Genomic DNA, 21,326 nt, shown 5'->3' on the forward strand with positions numbered 1-21,326 from the left:
TTAATTTTACTCAATGATTCACTGTGGCTCTGATGACTCAATACATTCAAATGTTCTAAACTGATCCCCTGTCTTCGGTTTTCTTGCATTGCACCACAAAATCTGCATTCTTTGTGTATGCAAGCAATTGTGCCCTGATCCCTTAAAGGAACAGGAAGTGAACACAACAGAGAATTGCTTGTGTGTCCATTTCAAGTCTACAAGCGAAATTAACACTCAACAAGCCCCTCAGGCTGCAACGAACCCAACATGGTCAGCAGCCTTTGGACCTGGAGCTAAACTGGGTCTCTTTGTATCTCACAATCTCCCATTTGTATGTGTCAATCACACAATCAATTCTTTCACTCAAAAGGAAGCACATTGTCTGTAGGAACACCGGGAATGTTTTCACAAATGTCATTGTTTGTCTCGCTTGACACATCAAGTGAAGACATTTTCCCTCGACGTGTTTACACTGGACGATAAGAGGAAGAATTGTTGCAAATGTTACTGAGAGAATAAAAATCCAGTTTTCACATACCAATGTTTAGATTTTCTGCCCTAGCAATAGTTTGCGTTCCCTCACAAAAAGTTTTGCGTTCCCTCGCTATAGTTTTGCACTCACACAAAGTTTTGTGTTCCTTTGCAGTAGTTTTGCATTCTCTGGCAATAAGTTTTGCATGCCCTCATAATATTTTGTATTCCCTCACAATAAATTTAGCATTCTTTCAAAAAAGGTTTTGCGTTCCCACACAATGTGTTGCTTCACCTTGCAATAAGTTTTGTGTTCCTTCGCAGTAATTTTGCGCTCCCTAGCAGCAAGCTTTGTGTTCCCCCACAATAGTTTTGATTTCCCTCGCAATAGTTTTGCATTCTCTCACAATGCGTTTTGCATTGACTCGCAATCGTTTTTTCACTCACTAAAAGTTTTGCTTTCCCTCGCAGTAAGTTTGTGTTTCCATGCAATAGTGTTGCGTTCCTTCGCAATGTGTTCCCTCACAAAAAGTTTTTGCGTTCCCTAGTAAAATATTTTGTGCTCCCCCACAATACTTCTGCTTTCCCTCGCAATAGTTTTACCTTCCCTCTCAAAAAGTATTGCGTTCCCTAGCAGTATGTTTTATGTTCTTTCGCAATAGTTTTGCGTTCTCTTGCAGTAGTTTCGCATTCCCTCGCAATACGTTTTGCTGTCCTTCGCCATAAGTTTTGCATTCTCTCGCAATGGTTTTGCGTTCCTTAGCAATATGTTTTGTGTTCCCACACAATAACTTTGCGTTCCTTCGCAATGTGTTCCCTCACAATAAGTTTTGCGTTCCCTCGCAATATGTTTTGCATTGCCTCGCAAAACGTTTTGCGTTCCCCCACTATTATTTTGGGTTCGCTCACAATAGCTTTATTATAAGGTATAACTATGGTAAAAATGAGGTAAAACCATGGTAAATGTTGTGCTCATGGTTTTACTACAAATACCATATGTGAACTAGAGTTACTGTAGTAAAACCATGGTAAATTTTGTGGTTACTATGATTTTACTACAAAAAATATAGGAGGGAACACAAAACATTTTGCTGTGGAACACAAAAATGATTGCAAGCAAACAAAACTATTTCAAAATATCAATTCCTTCCCTGTCCTCTCAGGGGCTAAGTAAAAGAATGTTGTCAAGATATTTTTATTTCTGTTCACCAAAGCCGATTTGACTCAAGAGTTTCATCCTGTTAATTTTGTAAGGCAACATTTCTTGCTGCAGTATTACGGATGAACAAGTGTTTTCAGGGTTTCCACAGTGTTATTCAGGTGCTAATACATAATGAGCCAAATAACTTGGCCAACTTTTAGTTGGTGCCTTTTGTTTGTGGTTACTGGTATTTGAAATGGCCCCAAGTGTTTAATGTCTGGGTTGGTGTCATGTTTCCAGCCAAGATTCTGTTGCGGTGAGAGAAATAATAGTCTTAGCACGGATTTGGCTGTATCTGTGAATAGATTTACATCTTGTCTCCGCCCCCGTCCCCTTTTTACCTTTTTCTCTTTCTTTCTCTTCTTTGCTTTTCATCTGCCTTGTTTCTGCTCTCAACACATTACTGCACACTTGACTGAGCTGTGGACCTCTGTCTTTAGAAGTTGAGAAGTTACTGCTGCCCCTCTTTCCACTGTCAGAGTTTTACTGCACCTGGTGACTGACGAATAAAAAGAAAATAGCATACGTGACTTTCCAGCTGCTTGGACACCAGACGCTGAATGCATTTGGTTTATTTATATCTCCCTTGCATTTCTTTGCATCATGATTACAGAGTAATATCACAGGAACAGGGAACAAAGTGATCCTGTAAATCAAACGCTTTAGCTTTAGTTGAGACGAAATGCTGATTTGAATCAAAATTGTGTTTATTGCATACACTGGTGCAAAAAGTGTTTATACACTTAAGTCCCACTTAAAAATGTATAAATGTTATTGCTTTAGATAACAAAATATCAAACCAAGTGGTAAACTAATTGTGCTTGTAAATTATACTAAATTTCTGAACCATTTTTGCAATGATTTTTAACGAACCTGCCTCAAAGTGATTTTAGTAGAGTCAGTGGAGCACATTAACTGTTGACATGTTCCACTAACATTTGGCAACCAGACAGTGTCACAGTACTTCTTTTTTTTCTTTTTTTTTTTTTACGTAATTTTGAACAGCATATCATTTGCTTTATATTATTTAATTTACTATAAACCTGAGTAACGTCTTGGTGAAATATTTTGCTTGAAAAGTTCTGTCTTTCTAATAAATGCACTTGATTTGACATTTTCTTAATGCAATGACATACCTAAATTTTTAATTTGTAGCTTAAGTGTCCAAATACTTTTTGGAGCCACTGAGTAGGCCAGTTTTAACACTGTTTCAATAAAAGTGGCGCACTAATGGAAAATAATGTTCAGAAAAATGTAAAGGTCATTTAAAGTTAAATTACAAGCTTTGGTGCAAGAAGCCTTGGCTAACATTATATTGTAGGTGGACTGCTTGGGGGATGATATTTAAATGCTATGAATATGTGGAATGTGACTATTTTAAAATGGCTACATGCATCTCTAATCATATATTCATATTTCATTTGTGCAATGGATTATTTTCCATGCCACCATTGTAGCAGCACAAGCTGCCAAGCAATTAAGTGTTTTCATATCTATAATTTTGACATTTCGTTTTTTTCAATTAGAGAAATTATTAACTAACGGAGACACAGCTCTGAGAAAACAAGGTTAATTGGATCTGTAATCGGGCCATGTAGATAATAAGGCTTAATGATAGCCAGACGGAAGATTGTAAATGATCTGATATATGATTTGAACTTCATATAAACACAACAGCGCAGCCACCCATACAATTAACACCTGCCTGATTTCAGCAAGAGAGATACACAAACAAAAGAGGAGGAGTTAAGAGAAAATTTCACTCTGTCTTTACCCGCAGAGGGGGTGGAATCCACGCGCCCCTCGGCTTTTGGCGCATTTTAATTTTACACTTAACTGCACATCAAAGAGATGCCGTATCAGTGCTTATCAGAGGCAGCCAGCAGCATGGAGATATGCTCATCTTTCTGTCTCTCTCTCTCTCTCTCTCTGTTTGTCTTTCTCTATCTTCCCCTCCAGCAGTCGGCCTGACAATCTTCTTATCACCCCCCCCCCCCCCCCCCTTTTTTTCTCTCATTCGAGAAAAGAGTTAGCGAAAAGTGGTGAGTCACTCAGTGTTGATACTGGAGGGCAGAGTGGTGGAATAGCAGGCCAACATATTCTCGCGCATTTGGAACGAAGAGACAGCAGATCAAAAACTCATATACGCGCTCAGACCAACTCGCCAATGTCGTGTCCATGAAAAGAGATTGCGACATTTGTCACTTGCTAGTTCACACACTCTTATCACTGGTCATAAGAAACAAATATACACAATAGCTCTATTCCCAAACTTGGTGAACTACCTTGCTCCCTACGACCTGCAAAGGCTACCTTCTAATGCAGCATACTAAGAGAAATAGAGCAGCAACCCTGCACACTACCCAAATAGTGCTCCTTGCTTGACAATAGATAAAGTTTGACATTAGCATGTTGCTATGCTAACAACGTGATGCTCTAAGCAGAAAAATACATACTTTTTAGTTAATGTAATCTATTTTCAGACTTGATGATGATAGTTTGATGATAGCATGTTGCTATGCTAACAATATGATACTCTAAGCATGCTAATACATACATTTTGGATAAAATAATCTATATTTAGACTTGACAATAGATAAATTTGATGTTAGCGTGTTGCTATGTTAACAATTTGATGCTCTAAGCAGAAAAATACATACATTTTAGTTAATGTAATCTATTTTCAGACTTGATGATAGTTTGATGATAGCATGTTGCTATGCTAACAATATGATACTCTAAGCATGCTAATACATACATTTTGGATAAAATAATCTATATTTAGACTTGACAATAGATAAATTTGACGTTAGCATGTTGCTATGCTAACAATTTGATACTCCATTCCTTAAAATACATTCATTTTGCATAAAATAATACATATATAGACTTGACAATAGATAAGTTTGATGTTAGCATGTTGCTGTACTAACAATGTGGTACTCTAAGCATAAAATAATATTAAAATTGAAATACAGTAGGCCAGATTAAGATTGAATAATTTTTACTACTTTTTGACATTGAATAAAATATAACTATATTTACAATAAATTGCATATTTATAATATAAAAATACATGAAGTATACATGTGATACTGCCATAGAATTTGGTAATATGTTATCTTAGAAGGCAGCATAATTATCCTAGGTTTTGGAATAGAGCTAATCACACATTTGGTTTCCATTGTCATTTCAAGTTTTTCAGGCCCGGTTTGGACTGTATGCAAACAAGAAACAAGCTCACTGTCATTTGACATAAGAATACTTTGCAGGAGGGCTGAAATCCATGTTGATGTGGGCCAAGAGCATATGTGGGCTTTTTTTTTTTTTCCCAATTTGGAATGGCCAATTCCCAATGTGCACAGTCCTTGTGGTCACGTAGTGATTCGCCTCAGTCCGGGTGGCGGAGGACGAATCCCAGTTGCCTCCGCGTCTGAGATCGTCAACCCACGCATCTTATCACGTGGCTTGTTGAGCGCGTTGCCACGGAGACATAGCGTGTGTGGAGGCTTCACGCCATCCACCACGGCATCCACGCTCAACTCACCACGCGCCCCACCGAGAACGAACCACATTATAGCGATCACGAGGAGGTTACCCCATGTGACTCTACCCTCCCTAGCAACCGGGCCAGTTTGGTTGCTTAGGAGACCTGGCTGGAGTCACTCAGCACGCCCTGGGATTCGAACTAGCGAACTAGCGAACTCCAGGGGTGGTGGCATATGTGGGCTTCTTCACTGATTACCACACTGGCTTATTTTTACATTCACTATGCACTGCCGTTCTTTTCCTCTGATCAGTATGTGAGTCAGTGATCCTGGCCCTTAAGCTGATGGCTGTGTGTGTGTGTGTAAGAGAGTGAGCTCAAAGAGTGAGCTCATTGGAGTGTATCTTCTCCCAGTGTAAGCTCTGCCCCAGTGCCTTGGCTCAGGCTTTGAGTGGTGCTTCAAAAAACAGACATAAAAACACTCTTCACACTGTAAACAGGGCAAGTGTGACGGGGTCTCTCCAGCTCCTAGCAGCACTCCAGTGCCCTGGGCGTAATCCACTGAACAGCAACCTGTTGTTTCTCGCTCTGTTTCTCTTTCTTCCTCATCTCTCCATTGCAGTGTTTTCCAAAAGCGGTATTGCTGCATCTGTTTGAGGGTTCTCCAAAGCTGTATTGATTAGGAGCCTTCTGCTGCAAGCTTGGCCTCAAGATTGTTAAAACCTCTTTTCTGTTAGTGTCAGGGGTATTATTATATATTTAAACAAAAACAAAGACGAAAACTGCTGATTTCAACCTGAAATAATACAAAGAGAAAAGTACTGATTTAAAACATTTATGTAAACTGAAAATGACACAGACTTATGATTTAAAACATTTTCATAAACTGAAATGAAATTGATGCAAACTACTGATTAAAAACATTTTAATAGCTTGAAATTATAGTATTCATTTAAAACCTTCCTTTATAAACTGAAATTAAATTGATGCAAACTACTGATTTAAAACATCTTTGTAAACTCATAGAACAATTGACGGAAACTACTGATTTAAAACATTTTCATAAACTGAAAAGAATTTACTGACAACTAATTACAAGGTGAAGTGTGTCAAATCTGCACCACTGTTAGCGCCAAAATAATAATTGTATCTCTCCGTCTTCCATTGGTTGGGCAATCTAAAAATCCCACCCCAAACTCACACCATTGGTTAAACCAATGTTGCTATGTCATCCTGGTTGGGATGCACAAAACAAAGCAATGTGCAGCAGTGTTTTTACTTCTCGGGTGAATCAATCTATGAATGGTTTAGAGTTGTCTCTACATATTAAACTAGCATAGGAGAAAGTATTTTACTGTAAAAAGTACACAGTGCACTTTTACAAACTATTATAACCTTGCTGCAATCATACTGCCGACACATTTAAATTCCTTGGCTCTTCATTTACACACATACAAACTTTCTTTGAAATTCACATGGCCAATTTAAAACAGCCGTAAATTTGTCCTTTCTGGATTAAGCCGGCTCTGAATGCAGCTGCTGGACTGTGTTCTAAAAAGGGTCTTGTTTATCTGATATTTGGCATTAAAATGCATTTCAATATATCTCTACACCACCCATGCATATGGTCACAATGGTGAGTGTCTTTTTGGCCACTTTAATAGGTGGATAGGGCTACACTGTGCTTGTTTAGCAAATGGTTGGTGACCTCTGGGCACAGATGATCCACAGACCACTAATTATGGCCCACCCTCTCTCCCCTCATTCCTCAGTGCCTGAAAAGCATTCTTTACCACCCTTAAAGGGATAGTTTACCCAAAAATGAAAACTGTCATTATTTACTCACAAATAAGTAAATAATGATAATTATTTTATATATATATATATATATATATATATATATACACACACACACACACTCTCTCTCTCTCTCTCTCTCTCTCTCTCTCTCTCTCTCTCTCTCTCTACCGGTCAAACGTTCTGAAACGCTTACTCATTCTTTATTATAATTTTTTTTCACATTTTAGAATAATAGTATATACTGTATACACTGTATGTATGTGTGTGTGTAATTATATATATATATATATATATACATATATATATATATATATATATATATATATATATATATATATATATATATATACACAAGCCTTTTTTTATTTTGATTGTACCGTTTAGTAGAGTGTGCTGTGTCATGATCTGTGAGTGACATTGATTGACAGCGTGGCTGGTGTGCTGTAATATGGTTCTACCTCCGTAACATTTTTCATTACAGGAAGCTTAATTAGCTTGTATGTGTTTAACCTTAAAGAGCAGCACTGCAGGGACACGATTCACCAAGACTAATGGACACAGAGATACCGCACACATTTCTAAACTGCTCTATTTCCCAATGGGACCCCGGCGCCTCCCTCTCCTCTCCTCTCCTTTTCGCTCCCCTCTCTCATAGCTTTTTTTCTGTCATTTTTCACTTTGATGTTCTCCGTCTCTCTCTCTGTTTGTTTTCTCAAAGGCTAGGTTCACTAAACTGCAGAATACATTCATCAGTCCTGTTTTAGAGTGCTAAATACGGTTTCATTCACACACAGTACAATAATTAACGAGTCACTGTTTCTGAACTGTTTTTTTTTTTTTTAGATGCTCCCATCAGATTTGTCATCAAGGCACAAGCCAAATGCTGTGTTCTATTAAAAAAAATTTAAATAAAAAAGCATTCAAAGCCACTTTCTGTTCATTAAGATTTGAGGGATGAGCTTGCGTCTCAGTTGGACTTGTTTATTAAAGAGAGGGTTCACCCAAAAACTAAAATTCTGTCATAATTTACTATAATTAATTTACTTACCTTCGTTTAAAACCTGTATGACTTTCTTTCTTATGCAGAAATTAAAAAGAGAATATTCCAATTTTCAATACAATGGCAGATAATAATTGCTCTCTTTAAAGCTTAAAACACTCCCAAAGTATCAAATAAGTAGTCCATGTGACTCGTGCGTCATATTCTAAGTCTTTTGCAAGCATACGATCAACCCTATCAGTCCAAAGTGTATTTATTTTTTTATTTTTGGTGACAATCTTGACATCCATTGTGCATTCATAAGTGCCTGAAAGAAGCTCATTCCCAGTGTTCACATGAAAATTGCATTGTTTTTAGCACTAAAGAATCAAAACCTATCGTATGGCTTCAGAAGAACTGGAATATGACGCACAAGCCGCACGGACTACTTTTATGAAAATTTTGGTCAATTTTTAAGCTTTAAAGTAAGTTATTTTCAACTGCAAGTGTACTGAAAAGATACATGAGAACGAGACATATGAGTTTTGATAGATATGATGGTGAGTAAATATGACAGAAGGTTATTTTTTGGGTGAACTACTCCTTTAACCAACAACTGTGTCAAATGTGATGACAATTTTGATATTTACTTCATTTATTGTCACAACCATTTATGGTTACAGCCATTTTTTTCAGCCATCGCCAGATTAGAAAAGGGGTTTGACATGGTTATTTGCTCATACAGACATTATTTGATCCTTCCTATATGTTGTTGAATGAACGGAACAATTGGAGAGTTTCACTTGTTAGTAAATATGGTTGTCGATCACAAACACTGACTGTGTGAATGTAGCCAATCTGTTTTCTTTTTTAAATAGTGAGATTCCTATTTTCACACTCTTGTCCTGTCCCAAACCTCTCCTCCTCCCCTGCCCGGGCTCGTCTCGGTGGGATGACTCTTTCATTAACGAGCTGCGGGCAGAGGTAATTAATTGCAGGATGAGTGACAGAGACGCCATTAGCTCTGCAGGAAGTTTGCTGGCTGCTGGGACCCTTCAAGCCGGACACCGTGGCCGCACAGGAAGTGACACAGCAGGCATCTGTCACCAGCCAGGCATTCCATAGCGCCACTGACATAGCCCCACGGCCGTTCTCCCGATGCATCGCTGAACTGTGCCACGGCAACACAAGCTGGCACCGAGACATGGCAACTTACACAGAATGCCTCCATTCTTTCTCGTCTCATGCCAATCGCAAGTGATAAGCTATCTTGTTTTTGCATTAGCAAACACTTTAGTGCTAAAACAGAGATGGGCAGAACTGATGTCTAGATTGAATGGGTTCCTCTGATAAGAGACTTTTAAAGACAGAGTGAGAGTGGTGATCTAGTGCTTTTCTTGGTATTTTAGGGAGTGTGTGCCAAGAGAATGTATTTGGGCTGCTACAGGAACAAGTGGTTCAGTTATCCATCAAATCCAATACATCTTACAGTTAAACATTTGTACATTTATCATTTCTGTAATGAGTCATTTAGTGAGACTGAAATTCTTTAGGGAAATAAAAAGCCTTTAGTTTAATCTGTAGCTTAGCTCTGCTGATACTTTTTTTATTATTACTATATAAATATATTGGTATTATTCTTATGTAATGTTATGATTAAAAAACAATTAGTGAAGCTGAACTGTTTTTAAATATTATTAAAGGAATATTCCGGGTTCAATACAAGTTAAGCTAAATCATAATGTTGATTAGCACAACAAATGATCTAGACTCGTCCCTTTTACTTGAAAAAAATAATAAAATCAAGAGGTTGCAGTGAGGAACTCACAATGGAAGTGAATGGGGACAGTTTTTGGAGGGTTTAAAGGCCGAAATCTGAATCTTATAAGTTTATAAAAGAAACTGCATTAATTCTTCTGTTAAAACTTGTGTATTATTTGAGCTGTAAAGTTGGTTCAGTCGTTTTTTACGGCCGTTTTAGGGTTTAAAGTGTTATTTCGTCATGGCAGCGAAGTTGTAAAATTGGATATAACTTTACACAGAAAAGGGTAGTAAGCGATTTTATCACAGTAAAATCATGTTAACGCATATTTCATGCTTTGTGACTATACTTTTGTAACTGAGTATTTTAACGTTTATGGATTGGCCCATTCACTTCCATTATAAGTGCATCACTGTAACCTCGATTTTTGCTTATTTTAAAGAAAAGGAGGGACAAGTCAAAATTGCCTTTTTTTGGTAATCAACATTATGCCACAAATGTATAAATAATTCCATATTTGTGTCCAAAAAAACATGCTATTATATGCACGTGGCAACCACTGGGCCATGGACCTGAAGCAAAATTTCTAGTTTTTCTTAAAGGGATAGTTCACCCAAAAATGAAAAGTCTCTCATAATTTACTCACCCTCATGGTATCCCAGGTGCATATGACTTTCTGTCTTCACCAGAACACATTTGAAGAAAAACACAAAAATATCTTCGCTCAGTAGGTCCTTAAAATGCAAGTAAATGGAGATTTCACTTTTGAAGCTCTAAAAATCGCAGGTAGTCAGCATAAACTTCATCCATACGACGCCAGCGGTTAAATGAATGTCTTCTAAAGCGACACGATCACTTTTGGTGTGAAAAAAGATAAAAAAAAATTTACTTTTTAACTAATCCAATGCTTCATGAAAGGGTGGAGTCCAAGCGGCCTCTCATGTGATGTATTCGCGTTGCCATGGATACAGATGTAATCTCACGTTCTCCACTTGGTTGAGACATCCAGGATGAGCACACAAATGCACCATTGTGAGTAAAGAAACGGATCAATACAGATCTAAACCAAAAATATTTTTCTTCAAATGTGTTCTGGTGAAGAAAGAAAGTCATACACACCTGGGATATCATGAGTAAATGCAATTCATTTTTGGGTGAAATATCCTTTTAATTTTGTCAGATAAACAAGTCTTGAATCAATGATGTTACGTATAGTATATGATTAATTTAGCCTCTGCAAAGAGCCGACAGTTTGAAATAGGTAGTGATTAGTTGACACAAGGCAGGCTCCAAGAATTGTATCCTTGCTTTAATCAGCCAATCAGAGCTTTAGAAAATCACTGAACACATAACACACACTACACCTCGGATTATACAGGCAATTAAAAAAAAATCAGCCTTAGCTGAAGAATAAGGTCAAGAAATATCATGTAACGTTTAATTGGAACAGCTCCCTAGTGATCCGGAGTTGGAAATTTTTCTCAGAACTGAGCAAAAGAGCATATTTCATGGATTATGGCTTATGAAGACTGAAAATGGATTAACAGGGTAGAGGGAATGGAGAAAATGAGAAAAACGAGTAACTGACTCCTCTGGAAATTATATATGTAAGCAACAATTCATTTTTCCCCTAGCTGAGCTGCAGTGAAAGATTGGTTTTCTTTTTGTGTGTGTGTGCTCTTAAAAGTATAGTTTACCCTAAAAAATTTAAATTCACAAACTCGCATGTTGTTCCAAACACGTATGACTTTCTTTCTTCGGTAGAACATCCCTTTTGTGTACCTTAGTCACTATTCGCTTTCATTATATGGAGAAAAAACAAGATGCAATGAAAGTGAATGGTGACTAAGGCTAACATTCTAACTTAAATCATTTGTGGTCCATGATAAAAAGAAAATCATCCAGGTTTGAAATAACATGATGGTGAGTAAATGATGTCAGAATTTTCTTTTTTGAGTGAACTATCCCTTTAACTTCTTGCATGGCCTGAAATGTGTTGCATAAATTTCTCTTCCTCGTCCCGCTCCGGCTTTTTATGTTTCAACGGAGAAAAGTGCTTAGCTGTGTGATAAGCAGGATATGCACAATAAGGTTAATGGAGGGACTGTCAACAGGCAGTGAGCTGCCAGGCCTTCCTAATGGGGTGCTAATCAGTGCCAGGGAAAAACCCTACTGGGGAAACAAGCAGCTGCTCGGGTGGCTGGATACAGTTACTGCTGCAGTGTACAAGCATAAAAACACAGGACAGCGGCATTATAATGTCACGCAGAAAGCTGCTTAGCCTTACTCCAAAGCCAAATGGAGCAATCTGTCATGACAGAGTCGTTAAGAGTCACTGTAAGTGCATACTGAACATTTGGAGTGTTTTTATTGGGCAATATTTTGTTTTACCCTCAGTTTTGAAATACATAGATACAGGTTGACTCCTCCTGTTTATTAAAGCAGTAAGCCATGAGAGGCTGTACTAAATGTTGCAGTGCGGTTACCACGGTTAAAATCAACATGCATGCATGGTCCTGATCTTATTGTGAGTTAATCTAAAGAATTTTCTTTGTAAACTTTGAAACAATTTTGTGGTCGTGTCACTGTGTCTGCTATTACTGTCTCTCAGCGTGAAGAGTAATGTACTAGTAAACGCTGGCGTTACCTCTCTGCTCTTTAGTTAACAAGCCCTTCAGCTTGTCTGTAACCTTTAAGGCACGTTGAGCAAACACTTTATCCCTGGCTTGTTTAATTCATAACTAAGCACTGATTGGAGCTTGTTATGAGTACAAGCAATCTGACATTAAGAAGGAACAGGCAGGAAATGTCTTCAGGGTGCAGTTGTCTTCAAATTAAACAGAATATACATAGGGAATGGCTGTTGTTAACAGGTTCATTAAGAGAAAACATGAGAGAGATTTCTCATATACAATTAGTCATGGCAGAATGCTTTCGGGCAAACAGTTCTGGTTTTTAAATATGTTTATTGTTCATGAAACTTTTGATTGGGTTGGACATCACCTAAAATTAAAAAATCACAATCAGATAACAACTAATAATTAATATACAGGTATGTGGAGGTTATTCTGTTATTTATACTGTTACTCAGTCACGATTCGCTTTTATTGTATGGATGGATGGGTGGGTGAATGGACGGATGAACAAACGGATAATCAGTGATTTGCACACCACATACAGTGTATTCATAAAGTATTCAGACCCCTTCATTTTTTCACATTTTGTTATGTTGCATCCTTATGCTAAAATGCTTTAAATTATTACTTTTTCACATCAGTCTACGCTCCATACCCCATAAAATAAGATGTTTGATAACTTTGCAAATTTATTAAAAAGAAAAAACTGAAATATCACATTCACATAAGTATTCAGACCCTTAACTCAGTACTTAGTTGAAGCACCTTTGGCAGAGATTACAGCCTCAATTCTTTTTGGATATGATGCAACAAGCTTTTCACACCTGGATTTGGGGATTTTCTGCCATTCGTCTCTGCAGATCCTCTCAAGCTCTTTTAGGTTGGATGGGGACCGTCGGTGCACAGCCATTTTCAGGTCCCTCCAGAGATGTTCGATTGGGTTCAAGTCCAGGCTCTGACTGGGCCACACATGGACATTCACAGAGATGTCCTTAAGCCACTCTTGCGTTGTCTTGGCTGTGTGCTTAGGGTCATTGTCCTGTTGGAAGGTGAACCTTCGCCCAATCTGAGGTCCTGAGTGCTCTGGACCAGGTTTTCAGTAAGGATATCTCTATATTTTGCTGTGTTTAGCTTTCCTTCAACCCTGACCAGTCCTGGCTGCTGAAAAACACCCCCACAGCATGATGCTACCTCCACCATGCTTCACCGTTGGGTGCCTGGTTTCCTCCAGACATGATGCTTGGAATTGAGGCCAGACAGTTCAATCTTTGTCTCATCAGACCAGAGAATCTTGTTTCTCACAGTCTGAGAGTCCTTTAGGTGCTTTTTTGCCAATTCCAATGGGGCTTTCATGTGTCTTGCACTGAGGAGAGTCTTCCATCTGGCCACTCTGCCCAGATCGGTGGAGTGTTGCAGTGATGGTTGTCCTTCTGCAAGTTTACACATGATCTCTGGAGCTCAACCAGAGTGACCATCGGGTTCTTGGTCACCTCTTTTACCAAGGCCCTTCTCCCCCGATTGCTCAGTTTGGCCGGGCAGCCAGCTCTAGGAAGAGTCCTGGTTGTTCCAAACTTCCATTTAAGAATTATGGAGGTCACTGTGCTCTTGGGAACCTTCAATGCAGTCCAAAAATGTTATAGCCTTCCCCAGATCTGTGCCTCGACACAATCCTGTCTCTTAGCTCTGCAGGCAGTTCCTTTGACCTCATGGCTTGGTTTTTGCTCTGATATGCATTTTCAGCTGTGAGACCTTATATAGACAGGTGTGTGCCTTTCCAAATCATGTCCAGTCAATTGAATTTGCCACAGGTGGACTCCAATCAAAGTGTAGAAAAATCTCAAAGATGATCCAGAGAAATTGGATGCACCTGAGCAAAATTTCAAGTGTCATAGCAAAGGGTCTGAATACTTAGTTGAAGTCTGAAGTTTACTACTTTATTTTAAGAATGTGAAATTTCAGAATGCTAGTAAAGAGAATGATTTATTTCAGCTTTTATTTCTTTCATCACATTCCCAGTGGGTCAGAAGTTTACATACACTTTGTTAGTATTTGGTAGCATTGTCTTTAAATTGTTTAACTTGGGTCAAATGTTTTGGGTAGCCTTTCACAAGCTTCTCAAAATAAGTTGCTGGAATTTTGGCCCATTCCTCCATACAGTAACTGAGTCAGGTTTGTAGGCCTCCTTGCTTGCACACACTTTTTCAGTTCTGCCCACAAATTTTCTAGCGGATTGAGGTCAGGGCTTTGTGATGGCCACTCCAATACCTTGACTTTGTTGTCCTTAAGCCATTTTGCCACAACTTTGGAGGTATGCTTGGGGTCATTGTCCATTTGGAAGACCCATTTGCAACCGAGCTTTAACTTCCTGGGTGATGTCTTGAGATGTTGCTTCAATATATCCACATACTTTTCCTTTCTCATGATGCCATCTATTTGGTGAAGTGCACCAGTCCCTCCTGCAGCAAAGCAACCACACAACATGATGCTGCCACCCCCATGCTTCACAGTTGGGATGGTGTTCTTCAATTTGCAAGCCTCACCCTTTTTCCTCCAAACATAAAGATGGTCATTATGGCCAAACAGTTCCATTTTTGTTTCATCAGACCAGAGGACATTTCTCCAAAAAGTAAGATCGTTGTCCCCATGTGCACTTGCAAACTGTAGTCTGGCTTTTTTGTGGCGGTTTGGAGCAGTGGCTTCTTCCTTGCCGAGCAGCCTTTCAGGTTATGTCGATATAGGGCTCGTTTTTACTGTGGATATAGATACTTGTCTGTTTCCTCCAGCATATTCACAAGGTATTTTGCTGTTGTTCTGGGACTGATTTGCACTTTTCGCACCACACTACGTTCATCTCTAGGAGACAGAAAGCGTCTCTTTCCTGAGCGGTATGATGGTTGCATGGTCCCATGGTGTTTATACTTGCGTTCTATTGTTTGTACAGATGAACATGGTACCTTCAGGCATTTGGAAATTGCTCCCAAGAATGAACCAGACTTGTGGAGGTCCACCATTTTTTTTCTGAGGTCTTGGCTGATTTCTTTTGCTTTTCCCATGATGTCAAGCAAAGAGGCACTGAGTTTGAAGGTAGGCCTTAAAATACATCCACAGGTACACCTCCAATTGACTCCAATTAGACTATCAGAAGCTAATTGGCTAATTGCCTAAAGGCTTGACATCATTTTCTAGAATTTTCCAAGCTACTTCAAGGCACAGTTAAGTTAGTATATGTAAACTTCTGACCCACTGGAATTGTGATATAGTCAATTAAAAGTGAAACTTTTTCTAAACAACTGTTGGAAAAATTAACTTGTCATGCACAAAGTAGATGTCCTAAACGACTTGCCAAAGCTAATATGAAATCTGTGGAGTGGTTAAAAAATTTGTTTTAGTAACTTCAACCTGTGTATGTAAACTTCTGACTTCAACTGTATGTCAATGTGATATTTACATTTTTTTTCTTTTTAAATAATTTGCAAAGTTATCAAAAATTTCATTTTTGCTTTGTCATTATGGGGTATGGAGTGTAGATTGATGTGAAAAAAAAATTGAAAGCATTTTAGCATGAGGCTGCGACATAACTAAATTAATAATAACTGATATACTTTATGAATGCACTGTTTATATGAGTAAAAAGTCATTGCTGTCAAAAAAAAGTCAAAATTGTCATTGGGTCATTGCTGTCTTTTAGAAACTATAACTCTTCAGATGGCGTGGACATTTTGTTTTCTTCTCTCATTTAATTGCATTTGAAGCATGCTGCTTTGGCTCCAAATGATTGCATGAGTTTATCAGTTATGGTCAAATAAATTATCATGAGAGCCTCTAAAAAAGGTGTTATTTTGCAAATTATGGTTTTGGATGGAACTAATGATGTCATCTGCAAAAACTTTTGAGTGCATGCACATGATGAAGCAGCTGCGTCCCTATTCTAAACAGCGAAAACTTGATGAAAAGCCCATTATAGTCCATTAGCAGAATCACCTGTGCTAAATGTCTGTGAGTGCAATCTGTTAGCGGCCGTCAGTGGCTTGTAATTTCTCCCCCTTGTTTTCATCACCTTGAATCAGCCTCTTGTGGAGGTATTTCACAACTTTTAAAGAGATCATATTGAGCTGAAAAACTCTTGTGTAATCCACTCGAACAAGCTGCAGGGTCAGGTAACTTTGAGTAACGAGTACAGAGGCACAATTTGAATTGCAAATTCAATTTCAGTCTTTCTGTTTTTGGGACAAACGGAAGGTTTTCATTTAACTTAGCCTTATTTTTGTAATATCGCACTTGGTAGCTTCGTCCATGTAAATCATTGTTTTAATCCTAAAAAGCCACGACCAGCAACATGTAACATGATAATTTGTACAGGGGACCATTGTTTGTTTGTTTGTTTGTTTGTTTTTTGCACTGTGACACATTTTTTCAAGACACTTGAGCACATTTTACAGCACAATTCTCATTACCATAACGCGTCTGGTCGTTTTACTAATCCCATTGTTCTTATTGATGATTCTCATTACCGTAACACATTTTGTTTTTCACATTGAATTAATGAAAATATCATAATTACCTTTTTTTTTCTTTTTTTTTTTTTTTTTTTTTGCATTTCATGCAGTAATGTCAGAAAGTAAAAAAATCATAATGGCCCCTTTTTTTCTCCCCAATTTGGAATGCCCAATTCCCAATGCGCTCTAAGTCCTCATGGTGGCGTAGTGACTCGCCTCAATCCGGGTGGTGGAGGACGAATCTCATTCGCCTCCGTGTCTGAGACTGTCAATCCGCGCATCTTATCACGTGGCTTGTTGAGCGCATTACCGCGGAGACGTAGCGTGTGTGGAGGCCCACGCTATTCTCCGCGGCATCCACGCACAACTCACCACGTGCCCCACTGAGAGCGAGAACCACACATTATAGCGACCACGATAAGGTTACCCCATGTGACTCTACCCTCCCTAGCAACCGGAACAATTTGGTTGCTTAGGAGACCTGGCTGGCAGCACACCCTGGATTCGAACTTGCGACTCCAGGGGTGGTAGTCAGCGTCAGTACTTGCTGAGCTACACAGGCCCCTCCCTTTTGATTTCTTTTAATTTTGGAGTAAACTAGGACCAGGACATTTTCATGACCTGTTTCGTGAGAATCACACAATGAAATCTCATAGTTTCAAAACCCTGTACCAGATAGCTGTATCTGTATATTAAGCACAAAATATTTTTAGATTTGCTGTGTTTTTTTTTTTTTTTTTTTTTCACTTTGCACAGTTTTTCACTTTCAGTAAGGGCCAAAAAAAAAAAAACTTGACAGCTGGTAGTATCGCGGCTGGTTAGGACACCTGGTTAGCTCTAAGGCATGTATTACACTCATTTATTATCAAACTCAACAATTAATCAGCCTGTCACATTAGTGGGAAAACCTTGTCCGCATAACAGTTTTGGTGACTGAGCTTTATTTTTTACCCCCCAATTCTCATTACCGTAACGCATCCAGGCGTTTTACTATTCCTATTGTCCCAGTGATGTTTCTCATTACTGTCAAAGTGTTGTTGTTTTTTTATTTATTTATTTTTTTATTTTTTTATTACAGAAAATGAAACTGTGATATCTATAAAGTCACACATCATTGTTTAGTTTGATTAAATATGATTGTAAATGATGTATAAAAATAAATAATTAAATAATAATTGTATTTAGAACCCCAGTGAGCAAGCCAAAGGCGACTGTGGCAAGGTACACAAAACTCCATAAGATGTTGGTTAATGGAGAAAAATAACCTTGGGAGAAACCAGGCTCACTGTGGGAGCCAGTTCCCCTCTGGCTAAACATCATGAATATATTGCCAATATTAGTTATTGGTGTGCAGTGCAAGTCATGGTTTAAAATTTTTGAACTAAGTAAGTGTTAAGCGCCAGTGTTTAAACAATGATTTTGTATGAACTGTAAGATTAATGATAATGTCTTTGAAGTCCATCCTGGATTAACTGCAGAAGTTCACATATATGCATTGTCCTTTTGTTAGTTGGCTGATGAAGGCTTTTGTTGGCAAATAATTGTTAGTCGATAAATTCCATTTTAAGAGTGTAATATTGATCATTAGACCAATGGGATGCAGGCAGAGATCAGTGAGGTGCCCACTAATGCATTACAGTAATCTAGTCTTGAGGTCATGAATGCATGAATTAGTTTTTTGGCATCAGCAACAGAGAGCATGTGTCGTAACTTAGCAATATTTCTGAGGTGGAAGAATGCTGTTCTAAAAACATTGGAAATTTGATTTTCAAAGGACAGATCGGTACCAAATGTAATACCAAAGTTCTTTGCTGTAGAAGACGATGTAACAGTACATCCATCGAGAGTCAAAATATATTTTAGCGGCTTATTTTTAGAGGTATTTGGTCCAATAATTAGTACCTCTGTTTTGTCGGAATTGAGTAGAAGGAAATTTCTGGCTATCCAATCTTTGATTTTATTGATACACACTGCTAATTTGAAGAATTGTGAAATTTCGTCTGGTTTCGAAGAAATATAATGTTGGGGATCATTGGCATAACAGTGGAAACTTATTCCACAACTCTTGATAATATCTCCCATATATAAGGAGAAAAGCAGAGGCCCTAAATCTGATCCCTGTGGCACTCCACACTTTTGTTTGATTTGACAATTCCTCATTTACACAGACAAAGTGGTAGTGGTCTGCTAAACAGGACCTAAACCATGCTAATGCAAGTCCACAAATGCCAACATAACTCTCAAGCCTATTCAAGAGAATGTCGTAATCTGTGGTGTCAAAGGCAGCACTAAGATCTAAAAGCACTAGAACAGAAATGCAGCCACGATCAGATGATAAGAGCAAGTCATTTGTAACTCTGATAGGTGCAGTGTGTGTACTGTGATGAAGCCTAAATCCTGACTGAAATTGTTCATATATTCTATTTCTCTGTAGAAATGAACATAGGTGGGAGGAAACTACCTTTTCTAGTATTTTTGACATTAATGGCAGATTTGAAATCGGTCTGTAATTAGCCAATTCTCCAGGATCAAGCTGTGGCTTCTTAATAAATGGTTTGAAAACTGCCATTTTAAAGTTTCCTAAGTCCTAAGGATAGCAAATTAATAGTTAATAATATTAAGAAGAGGTTCTGAGATTACAGGGAATTCCTCTTTTAAGAGCTTAGTTTGTATTAGATCTAACATACATGTTGTGGCTTTTGATGTTTTGATAAGATTTGTTAGCTCTTCATGACCTATGACAGCGAAGGATTGATGTTGCTTGTGAGGAAAATTTTGAGACACTGTTTTCTGAGGTGCTGTGACAGACGTTTGCATAATTTCATTTTATTTCTGATTATTTTAATTTTATCAGTAAAGAAATTCATGAAGTTATTATGTAACAGGTAAAGGTCTGGCAAGGAGGCGGTGAGAACTGGCTGAACAGTAAACATAAACTTTAATGGTAAACTTAAAACCAACATAAACAAACGTGCAGCGCGGCTGCATGCGTCTCTCTCTCTCTCTCTCGAACCGGCGTCTCCAGCCGCCCCTTTATCCCGCTCTCCTGCTGATTCAGTGCCAGATGTGCTCCATCAGAGGGAAAGGGCGAGCGAAGACACAGAGAGAACTTGCTCGCTGGCACCCGGACGCGCTGTCGCCCGGTCCTCAACCGCTCCTCCGCCCTCAGGCGGACGCCAGCTCGCGCCTCCCCCAGCAGAAGGCAGCGAGTCCTCCGGCCCCTATCGGGACGGAACCGCTCCTCCCCTTCTCGACAGATGTTCACGGTTCCTCCGGCTCTCGGCAGCCGGCAGCGACCCCTCCGTCTCCAGGCAGACGGCCGCGGCTGCTCCCCTGGTGGATGGCAGCAGTGAGAAATCCGCGACAGCGCATCCCTCCTCCCTCCCAGGTTCCAGCATCACTGTAACAGGTAAAGGTCGGGCAAGGAGGAGGCGGGAACCGGCTGAACAGTATACAAACTTTAATTGTAAATTTAAAACCAACATAAACAAATGTGCAGCGCAGCCACGTGCGTCTCTCTCTCTTGAACCGGCATCTCCGGCTGCCCCTTTATCTCGGTCTCCTGCTGATCAGCTGATTCACGCCCTCCTCCTCGTCACACATTACTGTTGTGCTGCAACAGAATATCTGGTTCAGTTGGGGTTTTATTCCTAACTAATTTAGCCACAGTACTGAATAAACACCTAGGATTGTTGTGGTTATTTTCTATGAGTTTGCTAAAATATGCTGACCTGGCAGTATTTAGTGCCTGTCTGTAGCTGCAGACACTATTGTTCCATGCACCGCGAAATACCTCTAAATTTGTATTCTTCCACTTGCGCTCCATTTTCCGAGCTGCTGTCTTGAGAGCATGAGTGTGATCATTGTACCATAGTGTAGGGCTTTTTTCTTTAATCGAAGAGGGCGACACTATCAAGAGTGCTAGAAAAGGCTGTATTTATATTTTCGTTATTACATCAAGTTCTTACAGACTTTTTGGCTTACTGAGTATATGACACAGATCTGGATGTTTATTAGTGAAGCTATCTTTAGTAGTCGAATTAATAATTCTACCTGAACGATACCGTTGTGTAGATTGTGTGACATTAGCTGATCGCAGCATACAATAAACAAGGTAATTATCTGAGATGTCATTGCTCTGCAGAAGAATTTCTGTAGTATCAACTCTATATGAAAAAATTAAATCTAGCGTATGATTATGGCAATGAGTTGGTCCCGTCACATTTTGTCTGACTCCAAGAGAGTTGAGAATATCGATAAATGCTAATACCAATGTGTCATTTTCATTATCTATGTGAATGTTGAAGTCACCAACAATTAAAGCTTTATCCATAGTAACTACTAGTTTTGAAAGAAAATGTGCAAATTCACAAAGGAAATCAGAATATGGCCCGGGTGATCTATATATTGTAGCAAGGGCAGAAGACTACAGAGATTTTGTATTTATATCTGACGGTGTTACATTAAGCATTATTAGTTCAAAAGACTTAAACTTATATCCTGTCTTCTGAG

At 38.8% G+C, this 21,326-nt stretch overlaps 1 protein-coding gene across 1 annotated transcript in view; it reads left to right on the plus strand.

Moving 5' to 3' along the window:
• Positions 1 to 21,326, plus strand: part of LOC127423915 (plexin A3-like) — a 228,008-nt gene that overhangs the window by 139,253 nt on the left and 67,429 nt on the right. The gene's annotated exons all lie outside the window — the stretch shown is intronic.

The sequence above is a fragment of the Myxocyprinus asiaticus genome, chromosome 33, assembly GCF_019703515.2.
Source record: "Myxocyprinus asiaticus isolate MX2 ecotype Aquarium Trade chromosome 33, UBuf_Myxa_2, whole genome shotgun sequence".
In the NCBI taxonomy this organism is placed as follows: domain Eukaryota; kingdom Metazoa; phylum Chordata; class Actinopteri; order Cypriniformes; family Catostomidae; genus Myxocyprinus; species Myxocyprinus asiaticus.